Source organism: Kogia breviceps, chromosome 17 (genome assembly GCF_026419965.1).
Source record: "Kogia breviceps isolate mKogBre1 chromosome 17, mKogBre1 haplotype 1, whole genome shotgun sequence".
Classification (NCBI taxonomy): Eukaryota; Metazoa; Chordata; class Mammalia; order Artiodactyla; family Physeteridae; genus Kogia; species Kogia breviceps.
The window spans coordinates 44,666,759-44,690,079 of record NC_081326.1 but is presented as its reverse complement, the minus strand read 5'-3'; positions in this window follow the sequence as shown (position 1 = coordinate 44,690,079).

Here is a 23,321-nt window from a genome sequence, read left to right as displayed (position 1 = left end):
ATAGAATCTCCATAGGAGCCTGTCACAAATGTACATTTCCTGGCCCAACCTCTAACTTAGTGAATCAGAATCCCCAGAGGTGAGTCTCAGGAATTTGTATTTGTAACATGTGCTTCCATATGCACAGGGATTTTTACCACACCAGGCAAGCACTGGTACCAAGACCAGCAGGTCTGAGGAACTATCAGCCCAGGTTGCCTTTAGAATCTACCACTTCATTGGGCCAGCTGGTGCATGGCTCCTGTACGGCTCATCCCAGCTCTAATGGCCAAGAGCAAAAAGACATCAATTTACCAAAAAGACATTAATTACTCAGTCTGACCTCCTAACACTTCCCTTCATTGACTCTGTGCCCCAGGCAAACTGCTCTGCACATTGTATCTTAAATGCTCATTGCATTTTCCAGCTGGTATTTAAAGCAATTTAACTTTAATAACTTAAGACTGATGTAGGAATGAAGAGAGAGGAAGAAATGTGATTGCTCTTTATCGTAAGGATTTTAAGGAAATAGAGTTCTTAGGCTTCCACCAGAATCATAAATTGTCCAGAAGGACGGACCTACAGAAATTATCCTGGAATCCCAGATTTAAGCTTGCATTTCTCATTCTATCTGTTGCTGCCACACATTTTCTGTATCACTGGTGGCTCAAAGTCAGAACTGCCTGTAATTTTGTAACATGTAAGGCATTAATCCTTAGGCAATCCTCTGCTTTACAAGTGCCTTTGACATTTCAACGACTCATAAAAAGTAACAATTTTAGGAGGTCTGTATTTTTGAATATGTAAACATTTTTAAATGAAATAATGGTGTATTTGTTATCTATTGCTATGTAACAATCTACCCCAAATTTAGCAGCTTAAAACAACAAACAGGGACTTCCCTGGTGGCACAGTGGATAAGACTCAGCTCCCAATGCAGGGGGCGTGGGTTCGATCCCTGGTCAGGAAACTAGATCCCATGTGCATGAGGCAACTAAGAGTTCCCATGCTGCAACTAAGGAGCTGGCGAGCCGCAACCAAGGAGCCCAGGAGCCACAACTAAGGAGCCTGCCTGCTGCAACTAAGACCTGGTGCAACAACAACAACAACAATAAAATCCACCACCGCCAAACATTTATTATCTCACTTGGTTTCTGAGAGTCAGGAATCTAGCAGCAGCTCTGATGGGTGCTTCTGGCTGAGGGTCCCTTATGAAGTTGTGGTCAAGCCATCAGCCGGGTCTGCAGTCACCTGAAGGCCAGAGGATCTCTTTCCAAGTTCACTCACATTCTTGTTCCATGGGCTGGTGGACACAGGGCTCAATTACTTGCCATGTGAATCTCTCCACAAGGATGTATGTATATCCTCCAGAAATGACTGCTGGCTTCCCCTAGAACAAATGAGAGAGAGAGACCTTAGCATCTTTTATAACCTAATTTTGAAGGTGGCATGAAGAAAACATTTCATGTTTTCTGCCGTATTCTGTTGGTCAAACAAACCAGTCTTGGTGCGATGTGAGAGGGAACTATGCCAGGGTGTAAATATTTGGAGGTGTAAATATTGGAGCTGTCTTGGAGGCTGCCTACCACATATGGGTAGTTTTCAAAGCTTAAAAAAAATTAAAAATTTAAAAATCTTGAAAAACTAATGGAATAGACTCACACATCTTCATTTATGACAAAGCTATATGAAGTATAGTGGAAACAGGACAGTCTTTTTAATAAGTGACTCTGGGCCAGTAGGATATCCAGATGAAGGAGGAAGGAAGGAAAGAAAAAGAAGGAAAGGAAAGGAAGAACTTGACCCCTACCTCACACAAAACAAGTTAATTCCAAGTGGATTATAGTTTTGAATATTAAATGTAAAACAATAAACCTTCCAGAAGATAACAGGAAAATATCTTTATGATCTTGGAGTAGGCCAAAACAAAAGAGAGACAGAGAGAGAAGGAAGGAAGGAAAGGAAGGAAGGAAGGAAGGAAGGAAGGAAGGAAGGAAGGAAGGAAGGAAGAAAAAGAAAGAAAGGCTTCTACAAATCCATGAGAAAACACGATCTAATATGAAATGAGCCAATAAACTTGATAAGCAATTCCAAAACGTAGATATCCAAATAATCACTATACACAGAAATGTACTCAAAAACAAACAGAGGGACTTCCCTTGGTAGTCCCAGTGGTAAAGAATCTGCCTTCCACGGCAGGGGACAGGGGTTCGATCTCTGGTCAGGGAACTAAGATCCCACATGCCGTGGGGCAAGTAAGCCCGCGCGCCACAATTACTGAGCCTGCGCACCTCACCTAGAGAGCATGCGCTCTGGTACCCGTGCACCGCAACTAGAGAGAGGAAAAGACCCACAACTAAAGAGAAGCCCGCGCGCCACAGCGAAGAGCCTGTGCGCTTCAATGAAAGATGCCGCATGCCGCAACTAAGACCCGACGCAGCCAAAAAAATAAAAATAAATTTAAAAAATAGAAACAAACAAAAAAACCCAGAAACTTGTTTTTAATATAACGTATTACTTTTACAAAAGTCTTGTAAAAGTAATATACATGTGCGAAAATGTTGTGTAATATGTAGGTGTGTATACATCCTCTCACAACGTCAAATCAGTTTTGCAGGAGAGTTTAACATGTTCTATATGTCTCTTATAGAAAGTAGTTTTCATTTTGGATTCTTTAATGATTATATTTTCTCCACAGCAAATGAAATGCTTTTTTGTTTTTTTCTGGCTTCTCTATTTTATCCCACACATTCAGCCTTTCTGGTTTAGTTAATGTTGTCCTTGTTTCAGCTGTTTAGCTGTGGCCCTCAGTTGGTAGAATTTACCAAGTATCCACCAATCTACAGAACCTGAACTGAAGCTGAACTTCTCTGGTTTAAAAAATGGAAGCAGGGCTTCCCTGGTGGCGCAGTGGTTGAGAATCCGCCTGCCGATGCGGGAGACACGGGTCCGTGCCCCGGTCCGGGAGGATCCCACATGCCGCGGAGCAACTAAGCCCGTGAGCCATGGCCGCTGGGCCTGCGCGTCCGGAGCCTGTGCTCCGCAGCGGGAGAGGCCACAACAGTGAGAGGCCCGCATACCGCAAAAAAAAAAAAATGGAAGCAGTGAGAATGGGCAGACTGGAAGGGAAAGAAAAATTAAGGGAAAGAAAGTCTGACAGCGGACGTGGTCAGCTTGGAATCTTGGAGAAAGCACTGCAGAGTCACCTGCAGCCTGGGATGCCCAGGCAAAAAGCAAAATGAGTCCTTAGCCAGCATCAGCCCACCATCCCTACCCACTCTGTTCTCTGCTCCAGGCGCCTCAACCCTTAGAGAGGAAGACAGCCCATTCTGAAGAGGGGCCCAGTCCTCCTCCAACAGATTTCATGGCACAGGTAGCCGGCTATGTCCAACCACCTTAGAAGCTCCCTGCTGCTTCTGATAATAGGCAAACTGGAAGCCCTTGAGGGGATTAGGAAGGATTCTGCCAAAGAATGTATTTTGTTGGTATGCTCTGTGATTTTTTTTTTTAAATTGCGGTAGTAATTTTTTAAGTGAAATTTCACATAAAAGTCTGATTTCAGGGCTTCCCTGGTGGCGCAGTGGTTGAGAATCCGCCTGCCGAGGCAGGGGATGCAGGTTCGTGCCCCAGTCCGGGAAGATCCCACATGCCACGGAGTGGCTGGGCCCGTGAGCCATGGCCGCTGAGCCTGCGCGTCCGGAGCCTGTGCTCCGCAACGGGAGAGGGCACAACGGTGAGAGGCCCGCGTACCGCTTAAAAAAAAAAAAAAAAAGTCTGATTTCAGCTTCTTTTTAGAAATCAGATAATCTGGCAACACTGGGCCCGCGTGGCAATAATGGCCCCAAGTGGATATAGTTGCCTCCTGTTTGCTCAGCCGCTACCAGGCTCTGCATCTCTGCAGTCCTCGGGCTGACTGTCAGCTGCCATTTCTAATCACTCTTGCACTATTTTTCTAATATTTTTTCTGCTTCTATGCCTTTATCATGACCCGGGGGGAAATTTTAGGCTGAGAAGACCACCGATTTTAAGAAAGTTATGAGTCTACTTCTCTGCAGAAATAAAGAATATTGTGATGTTTATTATGTAAAGAATGCCTGTATCTGTGAGAACAAACAGGTGTTTGCCAGAGGGGAAGGTTGCGGAGGGAAGAGAAATAGGCGAGGAGATTAAGAGATACAAACTTCCAGCTGCAAAATAAAAGAGCCGTGGGTATGTAATGTACACGGTGGGTATATAGTTAATAACTATATAAGATCTTTGCACGGTGACGGGTGACAACTAGACTTACCATGGTGGTCATTTTGAAATGTATAGAAGTATCCAATCACTACGTCCTGTGCCAGGAACTAACATAGTGTAGTAGGTCAGTTATACTTCAACAAACAAACAAACAAACTCATAGAAAAAGAGATCAGATTTGTGGCTGCCAGAGGTGGGAGTTGGGAGAGAGGGAACTGGATGAAGGTGGTCAAAAGGTACAGACTTCCAGTTATAGGATAAGTAAGTACTAGGGATGCAACGTACACGATATAATGAACACTGCTGTATGTTACATACAAGAATTGTTGAGGGTAAATCCTAAGAGTTCTCATCACAAGAAAAAATTTTTTTCTATTTCTTTAATGTTGTATCTATATGAGATGAAGGATGTTCACTAAACTTATTGTGGTGATCACTTCATGACGTATATAAGTCAAATCATTGTGCTGTACACCTTAAGCTTATACAGTGTCATATGTCAATTGCATCTCAATAAGACTGGAAGAAAAAAAAGAATGAAACTATCTGAAAAACACAAATTAATAATGATCATTAAAAAACACAACAAGGAATTCCCTGGCAGTCCAGTGGTGAGGACTCAGCGCTTTCACTGCCGTTGACCTGGGTTTGATCCCTGGTTGGGGAACTAAGATCCCACAAGCTTCGCAGCACAGCCAAAGCTAAAAAATAAAGAAATAAAAATAAAAAACATAATAAAAGCTAGGATAAATGAGATGACACAGGATGAAAACGTTATCAAACTGAAAAAGAAGATAGACATGTCAAGAGTTTGTTTTTACATGTGAATAAAGTCAATGAAGTTGCTGCAAAATGCAGTTATGAACTTGATGTCAGGGCATTTAAACCTTTCACAGATGATGGCTTTATAAAAGCATCTCTTAAACATTGCAAACTGTATCATCCCTTACTAGCAATTGAGAAACACTGGAACTCAGCATGTGCAAGATAGGACTGGAAAAGTTGGAGGAATAGTTTGTTGAGATCTCCGAAGAGGCCCCCATTAAACTGCACTCCTTTTTTTCACCGAGGTTCTAAAAAATATGAGACACAAAATAAAGATTAAAGATGGAGGCCAAAATGTCATCTTTCTGGTTGAGAGAGGTACACATGAGGTCGTGAGTTAACGGAAAAACGAAGTTGGGCCTGCAGTCTGAATCGAGTTCCTGTCCATGGGGCCTGGTCCCAGGCCTGCAAACTGCACTGTGGAAGAGCAAAGGAAAGCCTGTGCTGCCTGTGGGCGGGTACTGTTCAAGGGGATGAAAGACAGCGAGAAGCCAAAATAACATGTCTAGCTTATTTCCCCAAATTTTCAAATCAGGTAGGTCACTCTAAAATCACTAAAGGTGTGTCCTATGGACAAGAGTACAGGTCCGAACAATGCCCCCCAATTAGCTCTACTAATGCATGATGTTAATGAGAATTTAGATGGGACCAGAGAATTCTTAGACATGGCAACTATGACAGGAAAAGGTTTGGTTTTATGTGCTGTCCAGTGCAAGCCCACACCAGTAAAACTCACTAAGTGTGACCTCTGATGGTGCTCTTGTGAGGGACAGTGCAATGTCAGGCTTGCTTCACATCTTCCTCTATGGTGGTAACAATTTCTCTGTTCATGGAACATACCGACGGAAGCTGGTGAACCGCAGTACAACGTGACCACCAAAGCATCATATGCCAGTATTGCAATATCTAATCCTGGGAGTCTCTTGCGAGTAGTTACCCTAAATATAAAAATAAGCAGTTACATTTGTACATAGTTTTTTTCTGCTATGAAATGGAATTTGACTAATACCCCTTAGAAGACTCAATGGAGATAGAGACCTGAGATAAGTATTTTGGTGTATTGGGAACGGCGAACATTCTGTGGTTCTGACGAAAGAGGAATGAAATGCCTCCTCTGTGTGCAGGTGGCCTTCGAACCTCTTCTTACCCCTTGAGAAGGTTGTCCTGTAGGTTGGGTTTCCACAGTATGTGGAATTTATGCTTGTGTTGGCTGGATTCTGAGTTGCAAGCACGGAAACTCACTTGAGCTGGTTATGCAAGTGGGGATACATTATCAGGATCTAGGGCTCTCACAGAAGCCCATGACAGGCGTGCAGCTGTGGGACTGTGGGACTTCCCTGGTGGTGCAGTGGTTAAGAATCCGCCTGCCAATTCAGGGGACGCAGGACACAGGTTTGAGCCCTGGTCCGGGAAGACCCCACATGCGGTGGAGCAACTAAGCCCGTGCGCCACAACTACTGAGCCTGTGCTCTAGTGCCCGTGAGCCACAACTACAGAGCCTGTGCTCTAGTGCCCGTGAGCCACAACTACTGAGCCCGTGTGCCACAACTACTGAAGCCCAAGCACCTAGAGCCCGTGCTCCGCAACAAGAGAAGCCATCGCGATGAGAATCCCATGCACCGCAACGAGGAGAAAAATATGATTGGCCTAGATTAGATCAGCGTTAACCCTATGGACCAGTCAGTTGTTGCCAGGCAGGCAGGAGCATGCAGGAGAAACGGCTACACTCCCTACCTAACCCCCCACCAACCACCAGCACCAGCACCAGTTTGGATGGACTGGGCTCATAATCCAGTAGGTTTCCACTAGACTGTGTAGTGGTATAGTAAGTTTGTGGGATTTTTTTCCTGGCTAAACATACAGACACACACACCACAGCTTTGAAAGGAAGTATTGAATCTTACTCCTTTCTCTGTTTTCCATACTAGCTCAGTGGCCTAGATGTTAGTGAAAGAAATATATGTAGTAAACTGAATATATGTTTGCTATACGATTGACTATGAAAATGCACAGACCCAGGCTGTGCTTCTAGGGCAGAACACACACATGCATGTGCGCACACACACACACACACACACACACACACACACACACACACATATATACACATACACATACAATGCTATGAGTTATGGCCCTCGGGATTCTTCAGTTACAACCAGAAGTATTTAGCTCTGGCTTCTTTAACAGAAACAGATTTCAGTGGAAACCTATAGATGTTGGCCAGAATCAAATAGAAATCTGCATATCCAGGCTCAGGAAGGACAGGAACTGGGGCTGCTCTCAGGTTCTCAGTCAGCAGGAATGAGTTGATGGTCTCCTTAGGATGCTGTCCCACCATTTCCTGCCCTTAACTCAAAATCCAGATCCCAGGGAGAAGGCATCTAACTGGCCTAGCTCTAGTCAAATGACCCCATGCCTCCCACCCCAGCACCTTGACTTATTGTCCCACCAAATGGCATCCAATGGGACAAGGACAGAGTCCCCACAGCAATACTGTGAAGAGAGTTATAGTGCAGATAGGCAAAGACAACAGAGCCCACTGTGAGAGCCCTTCGGACTGTGAGGGCAATGATGCCTATGGTGAGATGGATGGAGCATGAGGTGCCTGTTGCCTGGTCCGTTCATTTTGCCAAGAAGTCTCTGGGAAGCTCCCTGTGCAGGCGCCCAGGAGAGATGGAGGCCTCTCCAGCTGTGGCATCTAGCTGGGACTCCATCCAGGAATGTTTCCTGCTTTCCAACATTCTTAAATAGGGTGTCTAGATGGCAATCTGAACCAACAGAGCTTTGGTTGAGTATGACTCATCCTTAAACATCCTGGGGCACTTTCCAAATCATGAAAACTGAAAGGAAAGGCAAGGTCCTTTCCCTGGGGCAGCAGGGGAAGACTTGAGCTGGTGCTTTGTTAAAGCTGAAAGCAATTTAACCAGCAGCGTCACTCACCTGAAGGGCCTGGAATAGATCCTCAAAAGTGTATGGACCTAACAGATGCCCTTGAGAGTCTCTCCAGTCCTCGAGATTTGGAGATTTCCTATCCAATGGTCCTATCTCAAAGGGAGGGAAGGCGAAGTCACCCTGTGAACACTGTGAAGTCACAGTGTTCATTTCCAGATCCCCATTTGTTGGCCGGAGGCGACCAGCCAGCAGTCTGTGATGCCCCATGTTGCTGCCTCAGCCCATGTGACCACCCTACCCACCGTGGTCCTAGAAGGTGGAATGCAGTGCCCGGGACAGGGCCATCTCAGTCTCAAGACGGACGCCTACAAGGCCACCTGAGTGCAGAATCCTTTTTATTTAAAAAATCTTGCCTCATGGTGTCTTTCCGAAGCGCGTTCACTCTAGTTTGCATAGAAACAACAACTCCCTTTGTTTTCTCACTCAGATTTCCTTAATTTATGTGGTGTTGAAGTAAATCACTTCCATTACAAGGGACGTAAACAGGTCTGGTGACAAGCACAACTCGCCCTGGCCCATGCTTGCCCCTCAGCTGAGAGGGCCCAAGTCTTCTGCAGAGAAGCCCCCAGCTGTGGTGGGCCTCTTGCCTATTGCACAGAAATGTTGATAAAGGTTGATTCCAGCTGGTAGGTTTTTGGGTGATTTTTTATTTTTAGGTACTATTTTATAGTTTCTAACCTCTGCATGGGCTTATATTACTTTCCCCCCTCCTCCCCTGCCCCATCCCCCTCGCCCCGATGCAGCTTGCAGGATCTTAGTTCCCCGACCAGGGGTTGAACCCGTCCCCGGCAGTGAAAGCACCAAGTCCTAACCACTGGACAGCCAGGGAATTCCCTGTGTTACTTTTTATAATCAAAGATAAAACCTATGTATATTATTCATCCTCTATAGATTTTTGGTGTTTGTTAAAAATATACTAGAGATAATTTTCAAGGATTTTGTTAATAAAAGACTTAGAAAAGGGGAAAAAGTCTATTTTTTGTTAATGGTTAATAGAAGAGAGGTTTTATACATTTTTGGAATACCTTTATGGGTCTACCCTGCATTTGCAAGCCTCTATATACAAATGGAAATTGGGATGAGAATTAACCATTATAAAACCCCCTTTAAATAGACCAATTAAGATAGGATTTTTTTTAAGTTACCTTATGTAGCTGTAGCGTGATGTATTTTTCTAATTTCCTATTCTTTTACTATAAAAGTAATGAAATTCATTTCAATAATCACCGTGGAGAGAAAGAATATAATGATCATTTGTAATCTAACCACTTAACTGTTGGCATTTTTGTTTCAAGTTATTTTCTGCCCTAGACCTTCAAACCGTTTAATAAGTCTTGCCCCAGTTTACTCTCAAAACAGGATTCAGAACATCAGGGAGATGTTCTTGTTCCCATAAGCGAGGCGTAGAGCCCACTCCTGACTGCTCGGCCAGTGGTTTCTCCAGGGAAAAGCTGGCTGTGTCGTGTGAGGGACACCTGTACACTGGCAGTGATTAGCACAGTCCCCAGAGATAAGTCACATTACTAACTAGACTCCTCTATGTGCATCACTAAGGGCCGCAAAGAAAGACTAAGTCACTTATTTAGATGATTATTGTTTCTTTGTGTTTTTTGTTTCTTTACATTCTTGGGTGTTTTCAAGTCCTTAAGTTCTTGTATCAGAATTTTATATGAGCATGTGAAATATTTAATCTACCATTTGGGATTTTCATTTAATGACCTGGATACTCGTTTGGCTAAAATTAACATGAATTCATTACACGTGAATTCATTTAACATGAATTTTAAAAATTTTTTACCTTTTAATGGAAATACAAAGCAATTGGAAATAGACCAAACAATGTACCCTCAACCCCCATCTCTTTTTAAAAAACTTTATTTATTTTGCGGGGCTTTGTTGGGTCTTCATCGCTGCGCTCAGGCTTTTTCTAGTTGTGGCAAGCAGGGGCTACTCTTTGTTGCGGTGCACGGGCTTCTCATCGTGATGGCTTCTCTTGTTGCGGAGCGTGGGCTCTAGGTGCGTGGGCTTCAGTAGTTGTGGCACGTAGGCTCAGTAGTTGTGGCTCCCGGGCTCTAGAACGCAGGCTCAGTAGTTGTGGTGCATGGGCCTGGTTGTTCCGGGGCATGTGGGATCTTCCCAGACCAGGGCTCGAACCCGTGTCCCCTGCATTGGCAGGCAGATTCTTAACCACTTTGCCACTGGGGAAGCCCCCATCTCTTTAATTGTAAAATCTCTGGATTTTTTTTTTCTATAATATTTTCTGAACTATTATCATACCACAGGACAATTCTGGCACTTCTGTATGTTCTGGTCCAGAGAAACTGAAAGGTAGAATCCAAACAAAACTTTACTTTTTCCACACTTCAGGAACCAGAGTAAATTCAGTGCAAAGAACCCTATGGGGAAAGAAAGAAAAAAGTGGGAAAGAATAAAAGGCCCTTCGTTGTACACAGTTAAAATTAGCAAAGAAGATTTTATTTACACTGGACATTATCATGACAAAAGCGGGTGATTATCCTCATTTTACAAACGGAAGTCACTTACCCAAAGCCACACAGGGCATTTTAGCCTGGCTCTCTCTTACTCCAGAGCCTAAGCTTTTAACCCTTATGACCTAAGATGGAAAAGAAAAGTCATCGTAATTAACAAAAGCGAGGCATCAATAATGATAGATAATTGTCCTTGAGAGCAGCTAGTGATGAGATGTGATAGGCGAATGGTTGTTCAGAGGCATTTAGATGTTAATAGAGTCGAATTCTGGTTATCCCCCTTGACGGTAGTGCTTTGCCTGGTTTCCGACTGGGAGTGTGATCTCTTGGGGTCTTGTCTCTTGGGTGGACGGGCTTCAGGGAAGGAGAGAGGCCAGCAGCGTGCCCCTGGCCGGGCGGAGCTGGTGGCTGCCGTCAGCCTGTCCGATGGGCAGCGGGCCCCAGCTTTCTCTGCTTCTCCCTCTTGCTCTTGTTTCTACCTGTTGGCTCCCAGGGAGGGACACTGCTGCTGGGCTCTGGTTTTCTACCTCGGTGAGCATTCCACGGTCTGTTTTAATGCCTTGTTTTTAGAACTGGGTTTAACAAGGTAAGGAATGGAATTGCCATCCTGGGAAGTCAAGAAAAACGAGCCCACTCGAGCTTCCACTGGGAGGTTGCTGCTACTGCTTTAACCCAGGCAGGACTTCTCCTTTCTGTGTTATTTGGGACCATATGCCACTGCCGCTTTTTAACCCTTTTTTATTCTAAATATGTCAATTTTCTGTGATTCAATTGAATAGTTGAACCCTGTGGAGCACAGTGGGGTGAATCAGGGCAAAGGAGGAGGGAACTGGTATTTATTGAAGACACACTATGTGCTGGGCATGCTAACCCCCTCATACCTCGAATTACCACCAGAATACAAGCGCCATCAGGGAAAGTGCTTGCCTTCTTCACTTATCATCGTATGCCTGTTCCCAGCACAGTATATGGCTTCGTAGATATCTGCTAAACAGGTAGAGACGAATCAGTGGTGTAAAAGAGACGGTGATGTTCATAACACCTTACAGAGCGCCTGTGAATGTGTAAACCTTCTTATATAGTATATGAAATACATATATATATATATGATCAACAAGGTGCCTGGCATACGATAGCAGCTCAATAAACATTAGGATGGAGAGACTGAGAGTCAGAGAGGTGAAATAATATGCCCCCAGATAAATAGCTCATAAGCAGTGGAGGCAAACTCAAGTATATTTGGTTAAATGCAAGGCCCACATTATTTCCATTGTGCTCATACAGCTGTATTTTATATAAACTCCAATCAGGTAGCCCCCTCTGCTCTGCTCCCTCCAGCCCTCCAATCTCCATGCCCAATTCTTACTCATGTTACCCTTGAAGTCTCTGGAGCCAGAGAAAATGGCAAAAACAAGAGGGCTTGCCTCCGCTGTCCCTGAGAGCCTACGGACGGCTGAGACCTGGCAGGCCGGACTGGGGCATCTTGGCAGGCCAGACATACAATTCTGTGCCCCTGCTCTGCCTCCAATTTCCAGCGGAAATCATAACAATAATAAAGAGGAGAAGGATGAGGAGGAGGAAAATAAGGATGAGGAGGAGAAACATTACGGAGGCACCTTCTACCTGCCAGTCACCACTCTAAGCTCTTTGCATTATTTCATGTAGTGCTGACAAAAGCGGGTGATTATCCTCGTTTTACAAACGGAAGTCACTTACACAAAGCCACACAGGGCGTTTTAGCCTGGCTCTCTCTTACTCCAGAGCCTAAGCTTTCAACCCTTATGACCTAAGATGGAAAAGAAATGTCATCACATAATCAAGAAGAAGCATAAGAATAGCTAGAGAAAAGCAAGATTGAAATATCAGGATAAATATCATTTATTATTTCTTCTGATCATAAAATATCATCAAGAAATTGTTCAGAAATTCCCACACTCTTAGTAAGGCCCTCTGTGGGGTCGGTCAGGGGCAACTGCCCTGTCACTAGGGATACGAAGAGTATGGGGAAGCTGTTATTGGTAAAACCACCCTTCAGGACAGGAGGCAAGAGAACTGGAGAAAGATAATGATGGGCCAAGAGAAAATGGCAGGAGGGAGGCTGCCTAGTATTGAGAACAGGAACGAGGATCCCGGAACCCAGGAAACTTAGGCTTGAAACCGGGCTCCACCGTGGGTTTACTGTGTGACCTTGGAAAAGTTACCTCCCCTCTCTGAGCCTTAGTTTCAGATAACTATAAAAGGGAAAGAATAGGACTTCCCTGGTGGCGCAGTGGCTAAGAATCCTGCCTGCCAGTGCAGGGGACACGGGTTTGACCCCCTAGTCCGGGAAGATCCCACATGCCGCGGAGCAACTAAGCCCGTGCGCCACAACTACTGAAGCCTGCGCGCCTCGAGCCCGTGTTCCGCAACAAGAGAAGCCACTGCAATGAGAAGCCCGCGCACCGCAACGAAGAGTAGCCCCCGCTCGCCACAACTAGAGAAAGCCCGTGCGCAGCAACAAAGACCCAACGCAGCCAAAAATAAATAAATGAATAAATAAATTTATCCAAAAAAAGGGAAGGAATAATGCTGACCTCATTGGGTAAGTTACAGGATTTTAAATGAGGGTGTTTGTAAGGGACCTGGCACGCATTAAGAATTTAATAAATAATGAATCTCCTCCCTTCTCCTAGGGATTAGAGAAAGCAAATTCACTTTGCTTAAATGCATGTAAAAGGCTTCAGACTGCTTCGTAACAATGAGGATCTTTGTTGGTGAATATGCAAACCAAAAATAAAGAGAGGTTAAGAAACCTTGGCCAGTGGCATCCCTATCTCTCCTTAAGATCAGCCTTATCTCGAGTGCCTTCCACCTTAGGAAAAAGCAGAGGCTCCTGTTTGAGACGCTCTGTCTCCAGTGGTGGTAAACCCCCTCCTTCCCTGACTCCAGCCCATGCTGGGCACCGAAGGAGCTTGGCGTGGAAAGTCCTCCCTCTCGGGGCTCCCTTTGTCATTAGCACAGAAGCCAAACTTAAAAGGAAGGAAGAGGGTTGGGGGGTGGGGAGTGGTGACGTCGCAGCTTGGTCTTCCTGTATGCTACGAAATGTGCAAAAAAAAAGAGCAACTCATAAAAATTCACACTGATTTCAGAATCCAGAGGCGCTCCGTTCAAGAATCTGAGCAAGATCAATAATGTATTACTGTGATCATTTTATTGATACCCTCTCTCATCAATACAAGCTGATCACAGGTACAACTCACTGAAACATTTACATTCTTAGCATACACTGTGCTTTTCATTTACAAGTATAGAAAACAATTTTGGCTACTTTTTTCCAATTGCAATTGTTTCTTTGGAGCCAGATGCTTTAGTCACTGTTCATCTCTGCTCGTCAGAGAGCTTTCATTAACTCCTGTCTTCTGGCTAATTCTGTCTTAGCAGACGAGTTGAATTCCGACAAGCTTCCTTAAGTCCTTCAGGAATTGGTGTTAAACCCTGTGCCTCTCCCTACCTTACGGTGCTGCGGGAAGCTGGGAGAGCCCTGCATTGCCCAGTGGTGCATGTTCTGCTTTCCCTCTTTTCCCTCTCACATTACCCAAGGCAAACATCTCAAATGGACCACTTAACCCCCGCCCCACACTTTCCTTCACCTCTGTTTGATCTCAGCCTTAAAAAAATTTTTTTTTAGTCATTCAAGTTGACTTATTCAAACTGACAAAACGCAGTTTTATACCACTCTAGCCCCCAAACACTATAGGGATGGTGTTTATCGTTGTGCAGAATAAAAAGGAGAAGTAAAGTGATTCAAATGGCTGTTTATTTAGTGCAGGAGGGCTGGGTGGGGGGCTGGCTTGGGCCTTGGCATTCTGTCTCCTCCCCACTTCATTTCTCTGCTCCTGGACCTTAGTACTTGCCCTCTGGGCAAGTGGGCTCATTATTTCTGTGGGAAGACAGCCTGCCGTTCATTTGGCCCACACTTTTACTTTTTTTTTTTTTTGGCGGTACGCGGGCCTCTCACTGTTGCGGCCTCTCCAGCTGCGGAGCACAGGCTCTCCGGACGCGCAGGCTCAGCGGCCGTGGCTCACGGGCCCAGCCGCTCCGCGGCATGTGGGATCCTCCCGGACCGGGAAATGAACCCGTGTCCCCTGCATCGGCAGGCAGGCTCTCAACCACTGCGCCACTAGGGAAGCCTTACTTTTTTTTTAGATAACTAAATATCTTTAGATTTTAGCCTGATTTTAGCTTGGGGCCACATGGTTGGTCTGGGACCCACAGGTGTTTGCATGCCAAGGGAGGGGAAGGCCAAAGCTGGGACGTGTGTGGATATCGGACAGAAAGGCATCTGCTGATGCCTTTCAGGGTTAGACAGACACATGCCAATTTACCTCCAAAAGCTTGTGTTTTCTCCAGCACGCTCATCTCCTTGAACTTAACGCCAGGCTTAATGGAATACCAGGAAGGGGTTACACACTATGAAAGTGATTCTTAACTCACAGAAAGAATTCAGGACACAACAGCCACGGTGCCTTTACTTTTCTAAGATGCCCAGCTGGTTGTAGGAAGAACTACCTATGGAATAAAAAACGATTCCACCATCACCAAGAACCCATCAAATATTGACTAAATAAATTATTTTCAGCCTTCACTATGCATGGGGTTCACCTGGGGGTGATAATAAAAGCATGCAGTTGTCCAAACTCTGCCCCATGTGTTCTGATTCAAGGGGCCCAGGCTTAAGTATGCTTGAAAAGTGTTTCGGGACTTCCCTGGTGGCACAGTAGTTAAGAATCCACCTGCCAATGCAGGGGACATGAGTTCAAGCTCTGGTCCGGGAAGATCCCACATGCCGCGGAGCAACTAAGCCTGAGAGCCACAACAACTGAGCCTGCATGTCACAACTACTGAAGGCTGCACGCCTAGTTGCTCCACAACAAGAGAAGCCACCGCAGTGAGAAGCCCGCGCACTGCAACAAAGAGTAGCCAGCACTCACCACAACTAGAGAAAGCCTGTGTGCAGCAATGAAGACCCAATGCAGCCAAAAAAAAAAAACTCTTTAAAAAAAAGTATGAGTATTTAATGAAAATTTTCACTTTTGTTCCCTTTTTTTTCCAAAGTAATTTAAAATATTTGAATCTATATAGGCATTTAGTCTTAGATTAACGTGTATTTATCATTATACTTACTCCATATTCCCTTGATGAAGAACAGAGCTATTCCAGCTGGAAAAATAGAAAGCCGTATGAGTTTCAATAAGAACAGAAAGGCATAATAACTTAGTCACCTTAAAGCTTCCTTGGCTAACTTCTATCCTCCTATCAGATGACAGCTTAAACATAATTTCCTCAGGGAAGCCTACTTTGGTCTCATCAGCCAAGTTTAGATCTTTCCATTATATCCTTCATTGCACTATAGTATCCTTTGTACTGTAAGTCTTGATATTATTTTTGTGTATGTCAATGTCCTTGCTAGATTGTAAATCCCATTGGGAATGTAGGATAGAAACTATGTCTAACGTTTTCTGCAGCATCCTTAGGACGTAGGACATGGCTTAAATCACAGATGATGCAATTGATAAATATTTTCTTGGTAAATGTAAATGCAATGGCTGTGTGTTGTCAGTGAATATTCTTCCCCAATCCCTATAACTTTAACATGTATAACCACTGTCTTTTGTACAGAACATTGATTTCCACAGTCAAATACTTTCCATTCTATTTAAAGGAAGAGACTAAAATATGTATCTTCCTAAAAAGATTATAAAATATAATTGCAGTTCTATTCTTCTTTGTATTTAGCCTAAAACATGAATGTTCCTTCTTTTGCCATAGTTGAATATAATCTACAAATTATTTTAAACTTTATTTACAAAGCGGGTCTATTCTTAGCAGGCATATTGATCATTTTTAGTCCTTCTCTTTTGGTATAATATCTTTTGAGACAAAGGCTGAGGTGGGTTTTTTTTGTGATATGCGGGCCTCTCACTGTTGTGGCCTCTCCCATTGCGAAGCACAGGCTCCGGACGCGCAGGCTCAGCGGCCATGGCTCACGGGCCCAGCCGCTCCGCGGCATGTGGGATCTTCCCAGACCGGGGCATGAACCCGTGTCCCCTGCCTCGGCAGGCGGATTCTCAACCACTGCGCCACCAGGGAAGCCCAAGGCTGAGGTTTTTTGATTGCTATTTTTTGTTTTGTTTGATAGCCATTTTATAGCAAGCATTCAGCAGTTGCTCAATAAAAATTAATTTCATTTTCCCTAAAAAAGAGTACAGACTTAATGGATCTCAGCCTCTTGTGACCTTGGGCAGATTACCTAACTTCTCTGCCTCAGTTTTCTTACCTGTAAAATGGAATCAACAATAGTACCAGCATCATAGAAGTTTTGAGATTGAATGAGTTAATCCATGTGAAGTACTTTGAACACTCATTGGCAATATTACAAGTGCTCAATAAATATTCTCTCTTATTATTATGACTCTAAGACTCCTTCCTTTGACCTAAGCTCATTTAACTGCAACGACAAACCCCTCCCTACCTTCAGGTTCTACTGTCTCATTAGCTGAATAAAATTTCCTATCAAGGAGAAGAGAAAGCTCAGCTGGTGTTGTGAAGGTATGAATGTTGCTGGAATCCTGTTAGGAAACTTACTTAAAGGGGCAAAATCTAGATGTGTGAGTTGTCACGCTCCCACATGGGGCTGCCGTAAACTACTTGCTCAAGAAAGAGAACAATGTAGGGTCCCCCGTTAGAACACTCTTCGAAGGTCTTAACTGCCTTCTTAGAAGTACTAAGCTCATCTTTCCTCAAGAGAATCAAGCATTCTCTCTCAAATCACACAGAGCAGGATCATCTCAGCTTCTGCCACCCACTCGTGCTTCTATATTACTACAAGAAACACAGGGAATGAGCTAGGGATCCTGATTCCCTACCCTAGACCATATTCTCTAATACAGTGCATGCCCTGGCTCTTCCAGTGCCCAGCTGTTTTCCTGTCCAGGATTATATTTCTGAAAGAGTCACCATGACTGTGAAAGAGAATTGCTGTTTATAGTAGCATGATTTCACTTCTCTCCTATTATACAGAGAAAACAGGTCCAGTGCTTGGGGGACTAATCCCTACTTCAAATGAGTCAAAATAGGACACTTTTTGATTCCTGTGGAAGACAAAGTAAGAGGCAATGATTGACTCGCTCAAGGATTTTTCATCTTACATCATGGTAAAAGTCTCTTCGTTGGCTTTCCTATTCTCTTTCAAATATGAGTTGATACACAAGCGCTATGCTTGTATATCTGGTGTTTGACACTAGATGAGGCAGCAAAGTGTCAGAAGCCCCTGGCGGGGGGTCTGCGTATTTGGTTTCTAGTCTTGCCTCTGCCTTGGCCACACTGCCGGCTCTTAAAGCCTCAGATTCTTTGGCAGTTGTACAGTTGAATAGTGATCTGAGGGCTCTTTCCATAGAGAAGTCTGTTTAGAGACGACTTTTGGTCAGTCTAGCTAAACGTTTGTCTATTTTGTTGGTCTTTTGGTAAATTTCCACATATTTCTGAGTTCCCTCAATTTCTTCCTGCTATTGGTTGCTAAGTTCATTTCATTGTAGTCAGAGACCATACTTTGTATTATTTCTCTCCTTTTAATTTTATTGAGGTTTGTTCTGTGGCTGTATTGGTTTGTTTTGTGGCTGCCGTAACAAAACATTATAGACTGGGTAGCTTAAAACAACATGAATTTATTTTCTTGGTTCTGGATGCTGGGAAGTCCAAGATCAAGGTGCTGGCCTATTCAGTTCCTGATGAGAGCCTTCCTCCCGGTTTACAGATTGTCCCTGTCTCCCTGTGTCCTCACATGGTAGAGAGAGAAAGCACGAGCTCTCTGGTATTTCTTCTTTTTTTTGTTCCGGTTTTATTGAGGTATAATTGACAAACAGCACTGTATAACTTTCAGATGTATAGTATAATGATTTGACTTAGATACATCATGAAATCATGACCACGATGTTTAGTGAATGTCCATTGTCTCATATAGATACAACATTAAGGAAATTAAGAAAATTTTTTTCTTGTGATGAGAACTCAAGATTTACTCTTTACTTTTATGTATAACATACAGCAGTGTTAATTATGGTCATCATGTACATTACATCCCAAGTACTTATTTATGTTATAACTGGAAGTTTCTACCTTTTGACTGCCTTCATCTAATTCCCCCTCACCCCATGCCCTGCCTCTGGAAACCACAAATCTGATCTCTTTTTCTATGAGTTTGTTTATTTGTTGTTTTTGAAGTATAACTGACCCAGAACACTATGTTAGTTCCTGGCGCAGGACATAGTGATTCGATACTTCTATACATTTTGAAATGATCACATGATAAGTCTAGTTACAATCTGTCACCATACAAAGGTATTACATAGTTACCAACTATATTTCCCACACTGTACATTTCATTCCCATGACTCATTTATTTTGCAGCGGGAAGTTTGTACCTCTTAATCTCACTCTTCTGTTTCTTTTCTCTCTCCACCTTCCTCCCCTCTGACAACCAAACATTTGTTCTCTGTATCTATAACTCTGTTTCTGTTTTGTTATGTTTGTTCATTTGTTTTGTTTTTTTAGAGTCTACATATAAGAGAAATCATACAGTATTTGTCTAAATTATTTCACTTAGCCTAATAGCCTCTAGGTCCATCCATGTTGTTCCAAGATTTCATCCTTTTTTATGGTTGAGTAATATTCCATTGTATATAATACCACATCTTCTTTATCCATTCACCTATCAATGGGCCCTACGGTTGCTTCCATATCTTGGCTATTGTAAGTAATGCTGCAGTGAACATAGGGGTGCATATATCTTTTCAAATAGTAGTTCCTATTTTAATTTTTTGAGGAGTCTCCAAACTGTTTTCCATGGTGGCTGCACCAATTTACACTCCCACCAACAGTGCACAAGGTTTCCCTTTTCTCCCCATCCTCACTGACACTTGTTATTTGTTGTCTTTTTGATACTAGCCATTCTGACAGGGGTGAGGTGATATCTCATTGTGGTTTTGATTTGCATTTCCCTGATGATTAGTGATGTTGAGCATCTTTTCATGTGCCTGTTGGTAAAAACTCTCAACAAAGTGGGTATAGAAGGAATGTACTGCAATACTTAACAGTGAAAAACTGAAAGCATTTCCTCTATGATCAGGAACAAGAAAGGATGCCCACTTTCACCACTTTTATTCAACATAGTATTGGAAATCCTAGCCATAGCAATCAGATGAGAAAAAGAAATAAAAAGAATCCAGATTGGAAAGGGAGAAGTGAAACTGTCACTGTTTGCAGATGACATGATACTATACATAGAACATCCTAAAGATACCACCAAAAAAAACTATTAGAATTCATCAATGAATTTGATAAAGTTGCAGGACACAAAATTAATATACAGAAACCTGTTGCATTTCTATACACTAACAATGAACTATCAGAGAGAAATTAAGAAAACAATCCCATTTACAATCACATCAAAAAGAATAGAAAACCTAGGAATACATCTAACTAAACAGGTTAAAGACCTGTACACGGAAAACTATAAGACACTGATGAAAGAAATTGAAGACAACACAAACAGATGGAAAAATATACCGTGTTCATGGACTGGAAGAATTAACATTGTTAAAATGACCATACTACCCAAGGCAGTCTACAGAGTCAATGCAATCTCTATCAAAATACCAATGCCACTTTTCACAAAACTAGAAGAAATAATTCTAAAATTTGTATAGAACCATGAAAGACCCCCAAATAGCCAAAGCAATCCTGAGAAAGAAAAACAAAGCTGGAGGTAACATGTTCCCTGATTTCAAACTATACTACAAAGCTACAATAATCAAAACAGTATGGTACTGGCACAAAAACATACACATAGATCAATGGAACCAAATAGAGAACCCAGAAATGAACCCACACTTATATGAGCAGTTAATCTGTGACAAAGGAGGCAAGAATATACAATGAAGAAAAGACAGCCTCTTTAATAAATGGTGCTGGGAAAAGTGGACAGCTACATGCACATGAATCAAACTGAGCTATTTTCTCACACCATATACAGCAATAAATTCAAACTGGATTAAAGACTTAAATGTAATACCTGAAACCATAAAACTTCTAGAAATAAACAGGCAGTATGCTCTTTGACGCCGGTACTTCTTCTTATAAAGACACTAATCCTGGGACTTTCCTGGTGGTGCAGTGCTTAAGACTCCACTCTCCCAATGCACAGGGTCCAGGTTCAATCCCTAGTTAGGGAACTAGATCCCACATGCATGCCACCACTATGAGTTTGCATGCCACAACTAAGGAGCTAGTGAGCTGCAATTAAGGAGCCTGTGAATTGCAACTAAGGAGCCCGCCTGCTGCAACTAAGGAGCCCATGTGCCGCAACTAAGACCCAGTGCAACCAAATAAATAAATAACTATTTTTAAGAAAAGGGGGGGTAAGCTTCTTAGTCATAAATGTGGCTGTAACCACAGTTTAGAATAGGTCATTTAAAAAAAAAAAAGACACTAATCCTATCAGGTCAGGGCCCTACCTTTATGACCTCATTTAACCTTAATTACTTCCTGACCCCAAAATAGTTGTGTTGGGGATTAGAACTTTAATGTATGAATTTGGGAGTGGACATAATTCAGTCCACAGCAGTGGCCTAGCATATGGTTTATCCTGGAAAATGTTCCGTGTGCACTTGAGATGATGTATATTCTCTTGTTGAGTAGAGTGTTCTATAGATGTCTATTATGTCTAGTTGGTTTATAGTGTTGTTCAGGTCTTCTATTTCCTTTTGATCCTCTATGGATCATTGAATCCTGTAGTTGACTTTGAAGAATACTTCAGCTGTGTGAATCATACAGTAGTTCAGCTTCTAAGGATTGTTTATATCTATGAAGTTATGTAATCACAGCATCACTGTAAAGCAGATAAATAATTATATTAGTAATACAGTTTTCATACATGGACAAGTAGAGGCCTGGAGTGATTAACTGATGGATGCGGAATCACAGTGAATGAGTGGCTGAGCAGGGACAATGGTCAAGTCTTTTGACTGCTCCCAGGGTTACCTTTCCATCATACTAAACTGCCTTCCTTATGAACCATTTACAAGGTAGCAGATGTGCACAGCATGTGCACTCACGCATTCACGTGTCTGTATATGTGTGTGAGCACACATGCAACAGAGACAGAAGAGACAAAGAGTACTAGGCAGGTGCAATGTTAAATTTTTGTTTATCCTGGAGCCACAGTCAGGTTTAATCATTCTTGGAATTCTTGTACATGAACAGGGTGTAGTGTGGACTCATTATTTACACAACATTCTCCTCTCCCTCTAGCCCGAGGGAGAAAGGGGCTTTCTCTGGAGCCAGTAGAGACCCTCCCCCCACCCCCTTATCTTTCCTAGCTGAAAACCCACAAGCATTCCTGCTGCCTTCTTGGACTGTTCTATGGATGTGACCTGGGTGTCAGACTGACCATTAACAGGCAGATAAGCTGCACATAGCTCCTCTCTTCTGTGCTTCCTGCCTTCCCTCGTTCTCACCTGGCTGTCGACATAGTAGGCACTCAATCAATATTTATTGATTTGGTTTGTAATGAGGCTGGGCTAGGTTGAACCCTGGTTGTTAATGAACTAGTGATTCAGCAGGAGGAGGAGCTGACAGACACCCAGGGAGACTCCCGGAGTATCTCTCTGAGAAGAGTGATAGATAGATGAAGACTGAGAGGAAATAAGAAGCAGCACAGGGTCACAGCAAGAGTGGGACACCTGGACTCCAGTCCTGCCGCTGAGGCTCATCACCTTTTAGAAAGCTGCAGCCTCTGTCTCCTTGACTGTTGTTATATGTGGGTGCTCAACTGAACAGCCTCCAGGGTTTATTTCTGCCTTAATATTTTTCTCATTCTGTGAAATGCTTTATGCTTTATTCCTTTGTTCACATGCTTTCATACTCACGCTCTAATTCAACAAATATTTATAGAGCACCTATTAAATGGCAGGGACCAAGTAGACCTGGGCTGAGAGACGGGGAGGGAGATGCAAAAATAAATAATGAAACACTGAAGGCTTTAAACCCACCTGGCTGGGTGGAGGGAGAGAATGGGAGACAGACATCCACTTGGAACACAAATACTGGGCAGGATGAGGTTGATGGCTCTTGGGGTGAGTCCCAAGTACATCCCTGTCCAGCTGGTGCTTGTCTCAGGAGCCTGGGAAACTGAGGCAATGCCAAGGGGAAGCTGGGAGATAGGGCGTGGTTCTTGAATGGGTGGGAGGGCTCGGTGGGATTCTCTTGAGCATTTGATGACATTTGAGGAGATCATAGAGCCCCTCTCGCCTGGCCACCGGAGACGTGAGAAATGGATTCATCCTGTGTCTAGGTATCTTGGGTTGAGCGGAGAACCCTCATGGAAGTGTTTCTGCTATCGGCTGTGTCCATCAAATAGGCCAGCAGCGTTCTCTGAGATTGGCTGCCCCGAGGAGGCCCGTGGTCTTCCAGAGCCATGACCCTGGCATAGTCTCAATGCAGCCTGACCTGCAGCTGAGCACGTGGCATCACCTCAGCTCAGTTCATCTCCACACCTGGCGATCATAGAGCCCACTAACCAAATAGCTCATGCAAATGTCCAACAGAGCTTGCAAACAAAACCCAAACTATAACAGAAAATTAAAGAAATCCTGAGTCATGCAGTCTCCCACGCAGAAGAGAAGACTCTCGCTGCCATGCACAAGAGCAGGCCATACGTGGTGCCCACTCTCGGGCTACGGATGACGGGACTTCACTGCTCTTCACATCAGGCCAAAGAGGGGGAGATCCGCCCTCGAT